Source organism: Micromesistius poutassou (assembly GCF_964030765.1).
Source record: "Micromesistius poutassou genome assembly, chromosome: 10".
Classification (NCBI taxonomy): domain Eukaryota; kingdom Metazoa; phylum Chordata; class Actinopteri; order Gadiformes; family Gadidae; genus Micromesistius; species Micromesistius poutassou.
This window is the reverse complement of record NC_140280.1, coordinates 20,080,135-20,098,349: the sequence shown is the minus strand read 5'-3', so window position 1 is coordinate 20,098,349 and position 18,215 is coordinate 20,080,135. Positions and strand designations below refer to the sequence as shown.

The 18,215-nt window shown below is 43.9% G+C and overlaps 1 pseudogene across 1 annotated transcript in view; it reads left to right on the top strand.

The window, feature by feature from the left end:
* LOC311354494 overlaps positions 1 to 18,215 on the top strand; it is a 208,645-nt pseudogene that overhangs the window by 51,487 nt on the left and 138,943 nt on the right. Inside the window, exons 7-8 of the transcript in view lie at positions 4,662 to 4,762; positions 14,555 to 14,630. The product of the transcript in view is annotated as an uncharacterized misc_RNA (transcript). The remainder of the gene's footprint in view (positions 1 to 4,661; positions 4,763 to 14,554; positions 14,631 to 18,215) is intronic.

The following is an 18,215-nucleotide window of genomic DNA, read 5'->3' as shown; positions in this document are numbered from 1 at the left end:
CCCGTATTATAAACGGCTGTCCTTGGCCCGACCCAGATTGCTGGAGATCTGTGTGGACGGGAGGAAGGCCAGATGCATATGCCAGAGCAAATAAAACATGAGCTTGCAGATTTGTCTTGTTCTCATGCTACCCAGTAGCATTTCCCAATCTAGTCACTCTCCCTAGTTGCCTGGTAGCCCTCCACCTCGGCTGTTATTAGGGGTATTATTTCATTCTTATTTCATTTGATTTGGCGGTGTGTTTTGACTGCTTGCCATGATTTCCTTCCCTTTCAAGATGTTGTGGTCTTAATTGATGTGATCTTCTACCCTCTTCTGTTCCAGCTGGGATTTGGATAACATATTTTTGTTAGAATGAGCTTGAAATATTTATTATTGATGAGGTACACTAGAGGGAATTGAAATGAAAGAGAAAAATGGAAGCCAATATGGTGTTTTTATTCATGTTCAGAGGTAATTCAATTGTAAAGAACTTTAATGCAATGAACTGCAAAGCCCAGAACATTGTCTGTGTAATTTGTTTTTGGACAAAGAGGATACGCAAACCATTTGTCTGGTCGACTGATATGTTTTCCAATTAAGAAATAAAAAAGTGGACAAAATGGACAGGAACAGGCTTCACTAGACAAACCCTGACGAAATCAAAGAAACAGAAATAACAAGTTGGTTACTCAACCCAGAAGTATTTTGGTTTGCAAATGCATTAACCCAATACAATTTATGTTTTACATTAACCACAACACAAGTAAAATAAATATCTTAAAATCAATTGTCCATCTATGTCCTCGGGCTTTGCGCTTGTTTTGCATAAATTCATTTATTGTAGTTACTACTTATAACCCAACACAGCAACCTTTCTGACTAAAGCAGTATATGTCCTCCCTTAAAATGATCTAATACTCTCTAATCGTCAGGGCTCCCTTGAAAAATAGGCTAAAGGTCTCAATGGGACTCACCTGGATAAATAAAGGTAAAATTAAATTAAAAAAATAAAATACACTCATCTCAGGAGCCAACTGTATACACAAGAGAATGATGTAGGCAACATTCACAAGACGTGATTTAACAAAAATGAGGCAGGAGAAATAAGACACAAAAATAAGCACTCAAAAAACCGACAGAGCAGCCAACCACATACCGCACCGACGTAAACAGAACAAAGTCTGGACCTGCCTTCCTCTGACAGGCTGACACCTCGCAGCTCCAGGCATAACAAGAAGAGATACAGGACGACTAAAACCTAAATACTAGGAGACTAATTGGGAGACGCAAAACACCTGGGAGGGGAAGGGGGGGCTAGGGGCAGACAGGTGTGAAGAATAGAACTTAACCCTGATACTGTTTCTAACTAATATGTAACTAACTAACTGTGACAATGGCATTCTGAAAGCATGGTATGGTGGGTCCGACTGCTGATTGCCAATACCGTTTGTCTCATTGTCTAATTACCAAGTAAGTAAAAGCTAAGTATCGGTAAGGTCATATGTTGTTTAATATCTAAAGTGGATTAATAGTTCTTATTGGCTCCACTGTGTTCCAAAGGTAAATACATTTTCTTTGTTGCAGTAAATACATTTGCAGTCGGACACTCCAACAATACCCCCTTATGGGTATAGTGGCAACAGTTTGGATAACAGCTGATCAATAATAATTCAAGAGTTTAATGTTTAATCGATATTAACTCAAGTCTACATTCATCTATTATTATTATTTGTTATAATTATTATTATCTACATCATTTTTTTTTAAATTTTCCTACACTTGACCCTTTCCAACACTTTTTTGGAGAAATAAAACGTACTGGTTGAGGAACATTATGGGTTCCGTAAGGAAATGGCCTGTATTGATCATATTTACCCAGTGTGTACAATAGTACAAAAAGATTGCAGGGGAGAATACGCCTACATTTGTTTTTTACCTAGATTTTGATTTAGTAAACAGAAACCTTCTCGCTTACAGGTTCATCAAAACCGGTATAAATGGCAAATTGTATCATGCAATCTGTTCCCTTTATAGTGCACGAGTCATGTGTGAGGGTGAATAAATTTCTTACAAACTTTTCACTTCCTCTGGTGTCAAGCAGGGTGATGCTTTATCGCCGACTATCTTCGCTGTATATATAAATGACCTAGCCAGTACAATTAAATTATTAGGATGTGAGGTACAGTCTGGAGGGGAAAATATTAGTATACTTTTATATGCAGATGATATTATTTCGATGGCTGACTCAGAAGAAGATCTGCAAAGAATGCTCTCATGTCCAGAAGCTTGGTTAAGTAAATGGAGAATTACCATAAATTAAAAGAAAACTGAATTAATGCATTTTAGAAATTCTTGTTCAGCTACTACTACAGTTCTCTATGAGTCAGCCAGTAGAGCTTTTGGTGGAGTTATAGGCAAAACTAAGATGGTGAGGGATATTGTTTTTTCTAAATACACAGAATGTGACATGCATAAAATTGGAGCATGGATGTGAGGTGCATGATATATATGTGGGACTGGGTTGTAAGGATGTTTTTGAAGACAAAGTTGAAATTAATCTTACAATAGGTAAAGAACTGGTATCCTTTAAAAAGAGAGATGGTTTTATAAAAAAAAAAAAGGAGAGTTGGTTTTATTTAATTTCTACTGACCACCAGAGGCGGTGCTTTCAGCACCTGGATGTCCATCACATGCACGTGCAGGTCGAGTGTTTATATCAACAAAGTCACCTGTGACAGGGGTGACGTATTCCCCGCCCCGGTACTTAAGGTACGCTCACCCCGGGAGTGACCTCTTGAAATCTTCTCGTGTGGAAGCAGGTTGTTTGGAGTGTAAACATATTGTATCGTGGACAAACGCTGGAGTCATTTCAAACCAAATGGTTGGAGCTGCGGTTTTTCTCACTCTCTTATAAGACTGCGATTTGTCTACATGACTTTCTATCATGATCGGTAAGTACACTTTCCTTTATTAACGCCGTTACAAGTGGGCTCACTCTGCTGCGGCAACTAGGCTAGCGCTAGCTGTTATCTGGAATTGTTTGGGCACTTTCACCTTCTAGCAATCCAAGTCATACCGGCAAAGCATTATCTTTTTGATGAAACTCTCCCGCGGTCTCGCAGGCATATTTAGTTTGAGGATTGATCTTGGGTTTTCCGATGACATTTTCCTATTTTACTAAGTGAGAATTCAAGCGAATTCCACTTTTGTTTTGAAGTGCTAAGTTGACGTTTATAATAATTTTTTGTTTGCGTTGTCGAACGCTCTCTGCTAGAAAAAAGCTTTTCCCGGCTAGTGAGCTTATAAAATGGTGCCAAGAACAGGGACAGGAGCCGACACGTTGGCTACCAATACCAGTTATTAGGCAGAATTAAAATGGTTGTCGTTGAAAGCGGTTTCTCTCATAGCCATGTCATCGGCTAAGAGAGCGGGGGAGCTACATGCTCTGTCTGTCAGCCGGGAGTGCCTACAGTGGAGTCCTGACGGCACAGGGGTGACCTTGTGGCCAAACCCGTCGTTTTTGGCCAAAACCTTCTCTGCAACGTATGCTAACCAGCCGCTCAGTCTGGGAGCCTTGGAGCCCCCAGGGGGAGGGTGATATTCGTCTATGCCCAGTCTGAGTATTGAAAGCATATATTGAAATGACCGCTGTATTTCGGCAGTCAGGTTCATTATTTGTCTGCCACACAGGACAAGTGCGAGGCCAGGCTTTGTCCAAGCAACGGCTATCCAAGTGGATGGTGGAGGCCATCGGTTATGCCTACTCTAATAGCAGCCTTTCGGTTCCACCTCACGTTTGTGGTCACTCAACGCGGAGTGTATCTGCGTCATGGGCAGTCCTACGCGGAGTCCCACTTTCCCACTTTCCACACATTTGCAAGGTTTTATAGGGTCAATGTGGCCACAAACCTCATAGCCACAGCCACCCTCTCAAGCCATTAAAGGGTTAGGTAGATGTTCCTCGTGACCCTGTTGGTATATGTCATCCAGGTGCTGGACTTCCGGGGTGAGCGTACCTTAAGTACCAGGGCGGGGCATATGTCACCCCTGTCACAGGTGACTTTGTTGATATAAACACTCGACCTGCACGTGCATGTGATGGACATCCAGGTGCTGAAAGCACCGCCTCTGGCGGTCATCCGAGGTGGTTACATATGTAACCATCATTTTCTGAAGTGAGGAGTATGCCTAAGCCTTGTACATTTAGTCAAATTAAACATGTAGAAAACGGTATTCTTTAAAACTTGTCTAAGAGAAAGAGGTCTCTATGTGTTGAGATTAGGTCAGGAATACTCCCTCTACACATTGAATCAGGCCGGTGGGTGGGCATCGGCGAGGAGAATAGACCGTGTCACTTTTGAGAGCTCAATGAAATTAATTGTATTTTGTATTGTCAGTTTTAACATGATTAACTAAGGTTAGTCAAGAAAGATAATGTAAAAGAAGTTCATTATATGCGTGACACAGATATGTTAGCTTGGCTATTCAAATATAGAACATTTGTGATTGCTGACTTTATTGAAAAGGCGTGGGCTAGGAGGAACGTGTCCATTTATATTTACTGTGTTTATCCGGAGCCGGATGTATTGTATTGTGTGTTGTGATTGTGTATGTACTACACCCTTTGTGTAGTTATATCGGTGTCTTGTAATCCTGTGTGGGATGGGCCACTTGTGTAGCATGACACGAAAATAAACATCATCATCATCACACACACACACACACACACACACACACACACACACACACACACACACACACACACACACACACACACACAATGCAATGCTATGCTTTATAACATGCCAGTTCTATTTTAGCCCAGCTGCCACCAATTCACTGGCAAACGGTCCCCTGCTTCAGATAAAAAGAACATCCAGTATTTTTTAACAATATCATTAACGGCTACAGTTAGCTCCTTCGTCTGCTGCTCCTGGCTGCTGCTGGCGTACAAGAGAGAGGGTGGACTCTGGAAGTAATTGGTGAGCCATTAAAACACAGTCACCGCTCTCACCGCTTAGGATGCTGTCTGTTCAGCTCTGTACCGCTGAAGTAACGACCTACTGGATAATGTATACCTGTCTCTAACACACACAGTGTGTTGTCTCTAAATAAGTAATATACTGCCTCGTTTGCTCCATAATGTCACTTATTTTTCATTTTTGGTATATGCACTTGGTTTAAAGCAGAGCGAGAGTGAGAGCAAGAGAGAGAGGGAGAAATAATATTCTACAACTATGTTGTCTTTATAGAAAACATCTTGCGATGCACCTGGACACATTCAGTTCAGTATTGTATCCTGAGTTCATCAGGTGTTTCGGGTCTTGCAACAGACACCCTTGCCCAGGCGACCCAGCCGGGATTGATCAAGTCCCGGCTTGTTAGTCTTTGGCAGATCGTACCACAAGTTTGGTGAGATACTATGGCCGTTTTTGCTCTGCCTGTTTCTGCTCTGCCAGAGGACTTTGGATGCTCTGCCTTGTTATTTTCTGTTTTGGATTTTTTGTGTTGGAACTTTTGCCTTGATCTTCTGTGCGTTACATTTTTGACTCATTAGTTTGACTTTTGACCAGTCTCCCCTTTGTTTTTTTAAATCCTAAAGAAAAGGAATAAACATTTTTTCCAATTATATCCGGTCTGCACCTGGGTCCTTGTCTGCAACCCTTAACAATCAAGGAATGTTTCCTCAAATATTCTTTCTTATTGAACGGCTTCTTAATTAACATAAAGAGATAGAGACAAGGCAATATAAGACACAAACATATCTTTATACATTCACTTCCACCCACCTTCAGCTCTGCGTCAGTTACGATGATTGTTTGACTATATGAATAAGAGGATACTTCTCTTCTTGCAGAAAACGGAATACATTTTTATCTATGTGTGTGTGTGTGTGTGTGTGTGTGTGTTAATCCCCTAAAGATTTTCTGTTTCCATTTGGTCAATGTTTATAAGACAGCCGTTTGACACTGCTCACTCTCTAATGGGTTTGAGTAGAAATTGGACCGGGGCCAAACTGAGAAGTGAAGGGTTGCCAAACACCACTGAGACAACAGAGCAATATACAACCGCAAGAACGCTCCCAGAGCTGCAGAACGGAGTGTGGTGGACCCCTCACTTTCCATCACTGCAATACAAATAGAGGTCTACCTATTTTCCCTCTGTAAGTCTTTTTGACTATATCGCCACACGCAAGCCCTGCCGCTGAAGTGTGTGTGTGGTGGGGCCGGTGGTGGAGTCACTGAAACAGTCTGGGCCTTGATACTTTGCTTCAGAATGCTGTATCCTATCCCACGTCACTGTAGCATGGAAGCTGTCCAGGTGTGCTGGTGCCCACCTGGGACATATGCCATTAGGGTGGGATTCATAAACACCCTGCATGCAGCAAGTAGGTCAGTCCCTGCCCTGTCCCACACCTGTTTCATTCAGCTGTCCTCAACCCGTCCAATCATAACGCTGAATTTAACTTTTTTTTATCCGGTATGAATCATTTATGTTGGCCTCATTGTTGTCGGCCCCGACATTAGACAACAAGAGTAACAGATTGGTAAGATGACGCACACCTCACATGGCAATGAACACCAATACAGGAGGCAGGCCTATTCAAGCACACACACTGATGTTATCGTACAGAGCACACACACACGCACACGCGCACACACACACGCACTCAACCACTCACTCACTCACCCACTCACTCAGTTACGTGCATGCTCGCAGGTGTGCGCACACACACCCACACGCAAACCCTATACATGAACAGGATATCCTCACACACACACACAGAAAGACACACAGGACTGGGGCTCATTAGTTCACTGACTCGTGAGGTGAACCCAAGGGAGCTCACAACACCAACATGCCATATATTCCCGATGACACATACTGCCTGAGGTTTCCTGCAAACAAGGAGCCACACACACACACACGCACGCACGCACGCACGCACACACACACACACCAGAGGGACGCAGGGGAAAAAAAACAGGAGGGAAATAGGTGTGAAAGAAAGGTGTGAGAGCCTCATGATGAAGGCAATTAAAAAAAAACAAGAAAAAGGATGTAAAGTAATGGGCATAGTGGTAATAAATAAAATAGTAAATGATAAAGAAGGGGAAAAGAAAACTAAACCCTGCTTCACCCTATTTACAGGCGGCTAAACAAATGGAGTTTCATGAATTTATTTTGGTGCACAGACTTCCTAAAAGAACCTAAAGGTCAGAACTCGGTATTCCCCTGTGGGCTGTGAGACAAAAAAACAAATCAAGCTCACGCCGGTAAAGAAGACAATGCTTTGTCAACAATGCCCGGCTGCTTTGAGCGGTCCATGTCAATTTCAAGGGCCATTATTGATCAGGCCCAATCAATCAGTCGGATGGCCATATTCAGGTGATGAGGAATTAGCATATTTTCCTCTCTCTGCAAGAAGTGTTTTTCTACCAACAGAAAAAAGACCACAAAAACCGACGAGGGAAAAACAATGCTCAGTTCTAGTGCTGTGAGTGGAAATGTCACCTGGCCTCAGAGGATTTCACACATCCCCCTCCCGGAAATAACACAGGAAAGGTGGTTGATATATTTACTGCACAGTGTTAGGTCTGAGAGGCACACTAAAGGAAAAGTGCATCAAAACTTGATATTTGTGGACAGGAGGAGAAAAACTGCACAGCCCTCGAATGGAAAAGCCATGACATTTACAGAGTGAGCTTGACACTATCGTAGATTTGCTGATATTCTGTGTTTGTTTTAATAGAATGTACTCCGGGTACATCTCATTTATTTATAGTTTTGGCGCCCAAGAAAACTAGAATTGGACAACATTCTCCCACAGGACCTGTACGTTTGTATTTTCTGTAGGTACAAGAAGGATCCACTGTTCTGCAACCAGAATCTCCACAACCCATTCCCCAAAGAAGTGTTTTAGTAAGTAAGATCCAATAATGTATCAATGACAATAACAGCTCCCTGGAGTCATTGATTTGTATTTGCTCGTTTTATTCTGTCAGAAATAAACTTTTGGGGGGTTCTTGGGCAGCCCACCATACCTTCATTACCTAAAGAACATATAGAATGCATGGTTCTATTCTAGGTCCCAGTTTGCATTTCATGCAATTGAAATGTGGACTACTATAATATAATATATATTATCATGGTCAAAAGCTGTTTGCGCCTCTGGATGTTATTATGAATCTCAAACGACTGCGTCAGGTTCTCAGACGCCTCTGGTTCTTCCACTTCCACGTCAATATTAAGTACAGACTGAACCGGGAAATGGAGGAGAAAAGGATTGTTGCCCGCGATTGTCCATCGGAGCCCCGCTGGCCACTGGCCACCCCCGGGGCTGCCCGCCCAGCCCCGCTGCCCACTACAGCCGGGCTCCGACGGACAATCCTGGGCAACAATCCTTTTCTCCTCCATGTCGCGGTTCCCAATTCCTTCTCAACCAACCCGACGCAGTCTAGTCTTTTCACCAAATGGGAGCTTTACATGTTATGCGCCATAACACCAACAGCGGAACGGTTATCCAAATAACAAAGAACACTTGTGTTACAGTGCGTGTATTCACACACACACATGTGGCGCTTGCACGGTCCTAGCTCATTGTCTCATTGGCGGGCCAAATTCTCTGGGCGGGCCAAGCAGAGAAAGGGGAGGTAACCTGGTCCGGAAGCCAAATCGAAGCGTTTCAGCGATCCTTTTTTCAAAGACGGAGTAAGATAGCTACTTCTCGGTTTACACCTAATGCAATTTTTACCCACTGGGGGACCATAGGGAGGCTAGGGGAACTCAACTTAATGTTAGAAAACCTCATAAAGTGAAATTTTCATGCCATGGGACCTTTAAGGACTGTGCTATGGGGCTCTTGTTTCTGTAGATAAATGGGAAATTATGCCCTGACACTGTTATCAGTTTATAGTAGTCGTATGCAATCAAACACAAATTGGATTACAGAAACAAATATGGCATAGCTATTTGTTATAAAAAGAAAAAGTGAAGATTGTTCTCAGTTGTTTTTTGACTCTAGTTCAAGATATAGTCACAGAGTCATATGGTTTGGAATCAGTGGAGTCTCAGCTTTCATATGATATATAGTTTGGTCAGATCAAATGACGGTAAATGTGCACCATTATGAAATACATAACTTTTTTTGTGGCACGCTTCTTTTATTGTTTAGCGTTGGAATTGTATTTAATTTAGCAGTGGTTATGATGGACTAAAAGTTGAGAATATAATCCTTCCATGACTTCTTTGTCATGTGTTTAAACGCCTTAAAATGTCTTTCCAATTGGGGGGAGGGGCTTTGCCCAGATAAGGGCTATTTTGGGATGAAGAGGTGAAGGCATTTTTGTTCAGCTAAATGCATTAATTGAATGCATTGTGTCCGTGGTGAAAATACTTTGAAGTGCAGCGATCTCACGTCTGGTCCAATAACACCACAATGCATTTAACCAAAATCATGGAGAGAGAAGCAGAGCAGTGGTTGATATACAACCGTCCATCGCAGGGAACAGGTCATAAATGTTAAGCACCAGATCATGTTGATATGCCGCGCTCATAGAGAAATAATCTTTATACAACTTTACCCGACAAAAATAGTGTTGTGGCGCTGGGCAGTAAACCATGACACATCCCTTGGTGTTGATTGTTTGTGTGCATCTGTGTAATTATGTGACTGTGCAGGCACGTCACAAAAAAAAACAAAAAACTATATATATATATCTATATATCTATCTATATCTATATATCTATATATATATATATATATATATATATATATATAAACTCTGTGTGTGTCTGTGTATATATATAGATATATCTATTTCTATATCGATATCTATTTCTTTATATATATATTAACTGTTTGTGTATATATATATCTTTCTATGTCGCTTTCTCTATCCCTTTCTTTTTCTCTATCAATATATAAATATATATATATATATATATATATATATATATATATATATCTTGATATAGAAAAAGAAAAAAAACATATACACAATATAAAAACACGTGATCTTGCATATGATTTGTGTATTCCGTATATGATAATACATGTTTTGTGTAGTGGATGTGTTTCCCAGCTGGTGTACCATGAAGAATGTTGATGTGTTTGTTTGCATTATATCATGGCATAGCGCATGAGCTATAATTAAATCTTCGACTTAGTTTTAAATCTCATGCGCTTTAAAACAAAGCTTAATGTGCTGCTGTGATGTTGGTGTTCAATCAAGCTAATTACACAATGAGTCTATTATTAACCACAGCAAAAGGTCTGCACAGTAATTATGTGTTTCAGTCAGGGAAATTCTAAATGTTGTTATGTTGTAATAGGGCATCAGTTCAAGATATAAACAATTGTTTATGCCAAATCCAATTATATTACAACCAACAGATAACATGTATATTTATATTTTTTAAATCGTATAATAAGAAAAATCATATCCACTGCCAAGTTACTTGAACATTTCAGCCCTGACCTCTTATTCTTATTCTAATAAAGAGGAGTGGGCTGTTGCTGTTAATTAATAGGATAATTAAGCCATCCAAAGTGAGGGGCAGGCTACTGCAACAGGAGGTAAAAAGAAGTGCAAATAAAAGTTTATATGGCCGCATGAATCTGCTCGTTAAGCAGCAGCTGTTAACGAGTAACGAGTGAACCGCTGACCTCATCCCTAGAGACATGGCGTGTTTTTTAAATATCCATAATCTGGAGAATTGTGTTCTCATCCTTCCATTCAAAATATGTTGACATCCTCTTTAGCAATCAAGAATACATGAAAATATGAGAACAATTAAATGGTTATGCCACAAACCGTTACGTTGTCACAGACAACAGAGTTGTCTGTGACAACGGCGTAGAAGACGAGTTTCTTCTACGTAGAAGGATGAGTTTCCTGCATCCCCTTTCCTCCTGATTGTTTACTGTAACTTAAATAAAGGCATTAGCAGTGGAACGAGGCCACAGAGTGGCCTCAGCATCATTCAATGTCACGCCGACTGCTGATAATCTGGGCCAATCACAACCTTCAGGCTTTATGGATGTATGAATAAAATTGTAATCCAAAAAAATCAGTTACGAAAAAGTGTTTGATACCCAGATATCCTCAGTCCGACGCCACTGCTCCAAGCTTGCTTTGATTGGACGAGGAGACTGGCTGGCGTCCTAGGGAGTAACACTGGTGGAATCACCACATAAAGACCAGTGGAACGTGACGGCAGACGGCAACCACTTAAGAATGTGCGTCGGCGCAATAGCCACCCCCTTCTCTCTCCTAACCGTCCATGTCGACTGTCCCTGTTGCGCTGTAGCCATGGAGATTTGGCTGTGGCGGACATCTCCCCTCACACCTTTCAGGCGAGCGGTGAGCTGCAGCTTAGCGGCCGGCAGCCGGCAGCGGGGCTCGTCGACGGTCCAGGAAACCCGGTTTGAAAAGAATGAATGTTGGGGGAAAGCGCTGGCAGATCGATTAGCAGGTGTGGACTGCGGGGGTTATACGGGAGTACCCCACCGGACCGTGTGCTCGGCTTTATTCCATTTCACTCTGCTTAATGTAGTAGAGCCGCAGCACCTGCTGGTCGCCCGGCGCGGAGAATGGATTCAACACGGCCCCACGCGTCGTACATCACACTTCAGTATGTTATTCTGCCTCTAAGTTGGGCCTTTTTTTCTTTCTCCATATTTTCGACTCCCTACTCCTGCCATCGTTAACGCTAAGTGACGCCTTCTTCTTCTAGTGATTTTCCCTTTCTAGGTTATTTTTTCTTTTTATTTAGTTTCGGCGCCTGGTGATGAGTGTGACCCCCTCCTTGTGCGCGGGGCATAATGAATTCATGGTTTGCATCGCAGAGAAATAGGAGTGGAGCATTGTTCATTTATGAGCTCAATTAAAAGAGGCCCGCTGGGTATGGGTTATGATTGACTCAACCTGTTTTATGAAAAAATAATGTTTTTGTGTTAATGAGATGTGAAGTGTTAATGAGAGGCACCGAGGGGACGCTTGTTTCTTATTAACGGCCGCATATTCTCTGAACCAAGCGGCGCACGCGGATCTGCGGTGGGTTTGATCGCAGTGTGTTTTGACACACTAGTCACGGGGCCAAACACAAATACGTACGCTTCTTAACGAAGACGCCTCGAAGCCAACGATGTGCCTTCACGTACTCCCACGCACACTCCCCACACGGCCCCTCCCAGAGGGACAGCCTGCCATGATCCACCCCCCCCCCCCCACCCATTAAGGAAGGCCGTTCTCGTCCTCTATCGAGCTCCGTCTCTCTGGATCGATGTGTGTCGTTTGCATGGCCCCAGCCCAGTAGCAACTGGGAGTTTGGGAATGGTTGTGTGTGTGTGTGTGTGTGTGTGTGTGTGTGTGTGTGTGTGTGTGTGTGTGTGTGTGTGTGTGTGTGTGTGTGTGTGTGTGTGTGTGTGTGTTTCTCTATTGAGCCATATTGAGCCACTGGCCAGCGGCAGCTGATTCCTGGGTTCTCCTGGACTCTGTGACAGAGGGGGGATCTGGTAGGGGAGTGGGTGGGATTACGCCCACGCAGTAAGTACGTATGCACACACACACACTGAGCCGGCTCACCACAGCCGTCCACACGTCATGTGGGGACGGGTGCCACTTGGCCAGGGCTCAATGCTTATGATTGTAATAAACCGCTCGCTCTGTCTCTCTTATTGTTTCCCTACTGATCATCAGTCGTCGTCTGGCCGATGGATGACACATAATCACTACCCCCATAACCCCAGGGGATGAGATCCAGGTTTTAATAAGGACGGGGGGGGCCTCACCTATTATTTATTTTTCTTTTTTTAAAGCATCCTCGGTGGGGAGTTCATTGTGTCAGAACTTCAACTTTTAACCGCATGGCTACAATAAGGCTCAACCATAAGGCATGACCCCGGGGGGGCTATCAGAACACGACAACCAGGGCGCCAGTCCAGAGTCTCCTGTCACAGCAGGGGGCCCCCTCGCTCAGGGGTCCCAGTTGTCAAATGTCCCCGAGGGGCGTATCAAGCAGACGTATCGATTTTCAACACTTCGTTTCATCTTCATCGAGTGGCACTCTCAGATCCCGTCTCTCCGAGACAGGAGGCTTTGTCAACCCCTCCTGCCCGCTCCAACCTCCCCCACCTCCAACCCCTGCCCTACCTCTTCCAGCTTTCATATTTCATCTACTTTCGCCTGCCCCCCCACCCCCCCACCCCCCTCCCTACCTTTCCCCTCCTCTCTCAAGAGTGCAGATTCAAAGGGAATTACGCCCCAGGTGAGACCCCCTCTGTGCGCCCCCCCGAAAAAGCAAGTTGGGGGGTGGTGGCAGAGTTGTTGACGGGGGGGGGCATTACGGGAAAACCGCTTTGCGGCGCGGATGATTTTTTTTTCTTGTGTGCTCGTGCCGCCCCCCATGTAATGCCACCCCGGGCGGCTGCCTGCTTCGCCCGTGCCTAAAACCGCCACTGTTAACAGCACAAAAAAGTAAAAATGAGAATATTGTCTCACCCACCCCTCTCTATTCTCTTTCTCTCTCCCCCCTCTCGTTCTCCTGCTCTCGCTGCATTAAGTTGTCACCCGAGTTGGAGCCTGGTCTCCCCTCCCCCACTCTACCAAATCCACCACCGTTCCTTCCACGTCTTTCTTTTCCCTCCCTTTCCGTCTGGTCGATGCCCAGAGGAGGCCTGATGCCAGGGAGGGTCCTGTTGGTGAAGCAGGCGGGGCTCCTGAATGGTGTCCCGCCAATGCTTGTGTTCTGGCAGCCAACAAGCAAAGACGACAAACACAACTAGAAGACTAACACCAACCGCTACGCCGCAATTCATTTCTTAACAAAGTGGTGTTAAAACTTTTTCCTGTTTTCCAAAATACTACTTGCTACTTTCTTTATTATTTAATTACCACCTTTTTTTGTTGGGATCTGTGTGTGTGTGTGTGTGTCTATCTATCTATCTATCTATCTATCTATCTATCTATCTATCTATCTATCTATCTATCTATCTATCTATCTATCTATCTATCTATCTATCTATCTCTATCGGTCGATCGATCTATTACACTATACAGGCATATTTGTGTTTTTTTTATGAATGCTTAATACCTGGAAAAACTGAAGGCTAAATATATCTGTTATAGCTACACCAAGTAACTTAAGAAAATAATATTTGAATAAATACACTCAATGTAAATATGAATCATCATTTATATTGATGCTCATATATATCCTGATGTTAATATCACATTCACACGACGAATGAATGATTTTACCTAACACAATAAAGTTGAAACTATGTAAGCAACAGTTGTGGATGTTCACAGCTCATCACGCAGCAGGTAATCCTGGGGTCACGTCCCTCTGTGGTGACGTCTCTGTTCCAAAGGGCATTAGCAACACGGGAGACAGAGGAACAACACCAGCATCAGGGCCCAGGCCCCGGTCCATGGCGGGCTAATGGCTCTGCCTCGCTGACGTTTACATTACGTCCTGCCAGCGTCTCTGTTCCCCGCAAGGCCAGCGCCATTTCAATGTCTGTGTTGGAAAGCCTCTCTTGTTTTGTAATCTGTCCTAAAAGCAGCATGACAAAACACACACACACACATACACATATATATACACACACACACACACACACACACACACACACACACACAGTCTCTCTTCTATTCGCTCAAAATAATATGGTGGGTGTGGTTTGCGTGGCCCCCGCCCTGCTCTGTCATGGGGAGGGCACGGAGAAGCTTTTGGGGGAAGTTTCAACTTTGACACCTTTTTATGAACTCCAAAAAAATAAAAACAAAACATAATACATATATGTGTTGTTTTTTATGAAGAAGAAAGTATGTGAGGGATATAAATAGAGGTGCAGTGGTCTGTCGGTCCCCCCCCCTCCCCCCCAACCCCATCTAATGAAGATGAATGGGCCGTGGCTTTTTTTTTTGTATTTTATTTTTCACAAATCCCATATTGCATGTCAACTAAAATCACTTTATAATGTCTCTCTCTCTCTCTCTCTCTCTCTCTCTCTCTCTCTCTCTCTCTCTCTCTCTGTCCATTTCTCCCTTCTGCTACATCAGGCCCGGTTGATGGGATGATCATGGGGGCATGGCGTATCAAATCTGTTTCTGGAGCTGCCCCGCATTTAAATGGTTTCTTTCTTTTTTTTTCAGAGCGCATTAGCTCAGACGGTCTTCGTGGTATGGGTTTATTGAATCATATGCAGTACACATACAATTTATCTTTAAAAATATACTTTCCCCTCCCCCCGCCCCCCTGCTCCTCTCAAGCACGGCATTTTAATAGCAATTGCAGAGCAAGTGGGGAAGACAGGGTGGAAAATTGTGTGACAACTTAGAATAATGCGTAGTGAGAGAGAGAGAGAGAGAGAGAGAGAGAGAGAGAGAGATCCGGAAGTCAAGCGCATCCTTGATGATAGGTAAAGAGCAAGGTCCACACTACTGCGCGGTAAATAAAGACTATTCTGCATTATAGATTAGCCTGAGGGTGGAGACGGTCCTCATCGGAACTCTGTTACGCAAGCAGATGCTCTGTGTGCTTCCAGTGGTGGTGTCCTCTTGGAACACAAATGAAATCAAGCAAAAGCACCATCACTGGATAAAGGTACTGGTATATATGATATAATATATATATATATATATACATATATATAATAGTTTTTGTGTGACTGTGTGTATATGTTAGGGTTGTGTGTGAGTTGAGTGTGTGAGTGTGTTTTATTGTGGTATTAATCAATAATGCATGGAGGTGTGTATGTTGTGTTTGTGAGAGTGCGGGGGCAGCGGGAGCCCTGTTGACTCTGGGCAGCAGCATGGAGTCCCCTGTTGTCTCTGATGTTCTGTAGTAGCAGGAACTGTACACACTGATCCCCCGCTCTGCGACATCCAAACCCGTCCGTTAAAGCGGTATTTATATCGTTTTTTCAGAGCCTTGGATTGGGTTCTCTGACGTTCTTCTTCTTTTCCACAAAAGACGCTCCAATTGATGCATACGTTGGTACTTCATGGAAAATCATCAAAAAGAAAACACTAAATGACCACATGTTGCTACTTTTCATATGTTTTTTTAATATAGAAGAGAGGGGTAGAGAGAGAGAGGGAGAGAGGGGTAGAGAGAGAGAGGTAGAGAGAGAGAGGGAGAGAGGGAGGTAGAGAGAGAGAGGGAGGTAGAGAGAGAGGTAGAGAGAGAGAGGTAGAGAGAGGTAGAGAGGGAGAGAGAGAGAGAGAGAGAGCGAGAGAGAGGGAGGTAGAGAGAGAGGTAGAGAGAGGTAGAGAGGGAGGTAGAGAGAGATAGAGAGAGAGAGGTAGAGAGAGGTAGAGAGAGAGGGAGAGAGAGGGAGAGAGAGGTAGAGAGAGAGGTAGAGCGAGGGAGAGAGAGAGAGAGGTAGAGAGAGAGAGAGGTAGAGAGAGGTAGAGAGAGAGGTAGAGAGAGAGAGGTAGAGAGAGAGGGAGAGAGAGAGGTAGAGAGAGGGAGAGAGGGAGGTAGAGAGAGAGATAGAGAGAGAGAGGTAGAGAGAGAGAGGTAGAGAGAGGTAGAGCGAGAGAGAGAGACCAGGGAACGAATAGTGTCTGTGTGTATGAGACTGAGATATGTTATTGTGTATTGATGGTGCCATTAATGATATTGGGCTCATCTGAGCAAATATTTAGATCTACTCATGAATCATTTTTAACTTGATGAATACGGCCGTTTGAAGCACCTTCTTGCCATCAATGAGAAGGTAATTTTCAGTAGTTTTTTATTTTCTGTTTAATGCTCACATAAATCAAAAGTTTAAGGTCCTCTTCACATACTCTAGATATTTGACACACCCTTTTGCTCCGTGACGTGTATGGAGCAGACATTCTGTCCTCCAGAGGTACGTCTGGGATCCTGCAGCATCACACCCAAGCATGGCATGTTGGCATGAGGCACGATGCAGGGGAGGGAAGCTGATTGGACGGACTGAGGGAGGGCAGAGAGGGAGGGGGGGCAGAGAGGGAGGGGGGGGCAGAGAGGGGGGGGGGGGCAGAGAGGGAGGGGGGGGCAGAGAGGGGGGGGGGGCAGAGAGGGAGGGAGGACAGTTGAAAGGGACCAGATCTCTCCTCGGCTGCCCCTCGTCTCTTTAGGAGTCCTGCTGTCCTAATCAAGGTCTCTCTCTCTCTCTCTCTCTCTCTCTCTCTCTCTCTCTCTCTCTCTGTGTGTTGTGCCTCCTGCTCCATTATTAAAGCATTGCATGAATCTTTCATGGACAGGAAATTAAAGAACACGGCGCAGGAGAAATGTGGCTGATGATTAAAAGATGGAGAGAGAGAGAGGAGAGAGTGTGAGTTAGGTACGTAGAGAGAGAGGAGAGAGTGTGAGTTAGGGATGTAGAGAGAGAGAGGAGAGAGTGTGAGTTAGGGATGTAGAGAGAGAGAGGAGAGAGTGTGAGTTAGGGATGTAGAGAGAGAGGGAGAGAGTGTGAGTTAGGGATGTAGAGAGATAGGGAGAGAGGGAGAGTTAGGGATGTAGAGAGAGAGGGAGAGTTAGGGATGTAGATGGATAAAAACCGTTATGAAGTAAGTCAGAGACTAGTGTTTGGAGTTCATGAGCTTAGTGTGTGTGTGAGAGAAAGGAATATAAATTTGAAATGAGAGGAAAGGAGAGATTGATTAAAGAGGATGAAATGACATGCAGAGATATATTGATGAAAAAAAAATAGAAGGATATGTACGTACACGCCATGCATATCAAACCTACATGCACTGACTAACACACACACACTCTCTCACACAAACACACACACACACACACACACACACACACACACACACTAAACGCTGTGTAAGAAGCCATTCTGTCTCGACCTGGCACAGAAATGCAGATAAACCACTGTGGACCCTCTATCCACTCAGGATCAATTGGGATGGATCGCACAGGAGAGCCCCACTGGGGAGGACGTGTCCTCTTGGCCTTATTGACATGTATGGGGTCATTATGTGCAATGATGGAACAGGCCTAATATATTATCTATATATATACATATATATACATTACACACCGGCTCCTCCTAGAGAGACCTCTAACGTCACTTTGAGGAGACCTCTCAAAATCCCAGGTGAGCCCATAGCATCGAGAGGTCGACTGAGGGCCATACTGAGGGCCATACTGAGGGCCATACTGGGTCACAGCACAAGACAACTGGTCCTGTGAGACCATTCAGCGGCTATTCAAGTTTGGGGTTTCACAATGAATATCGG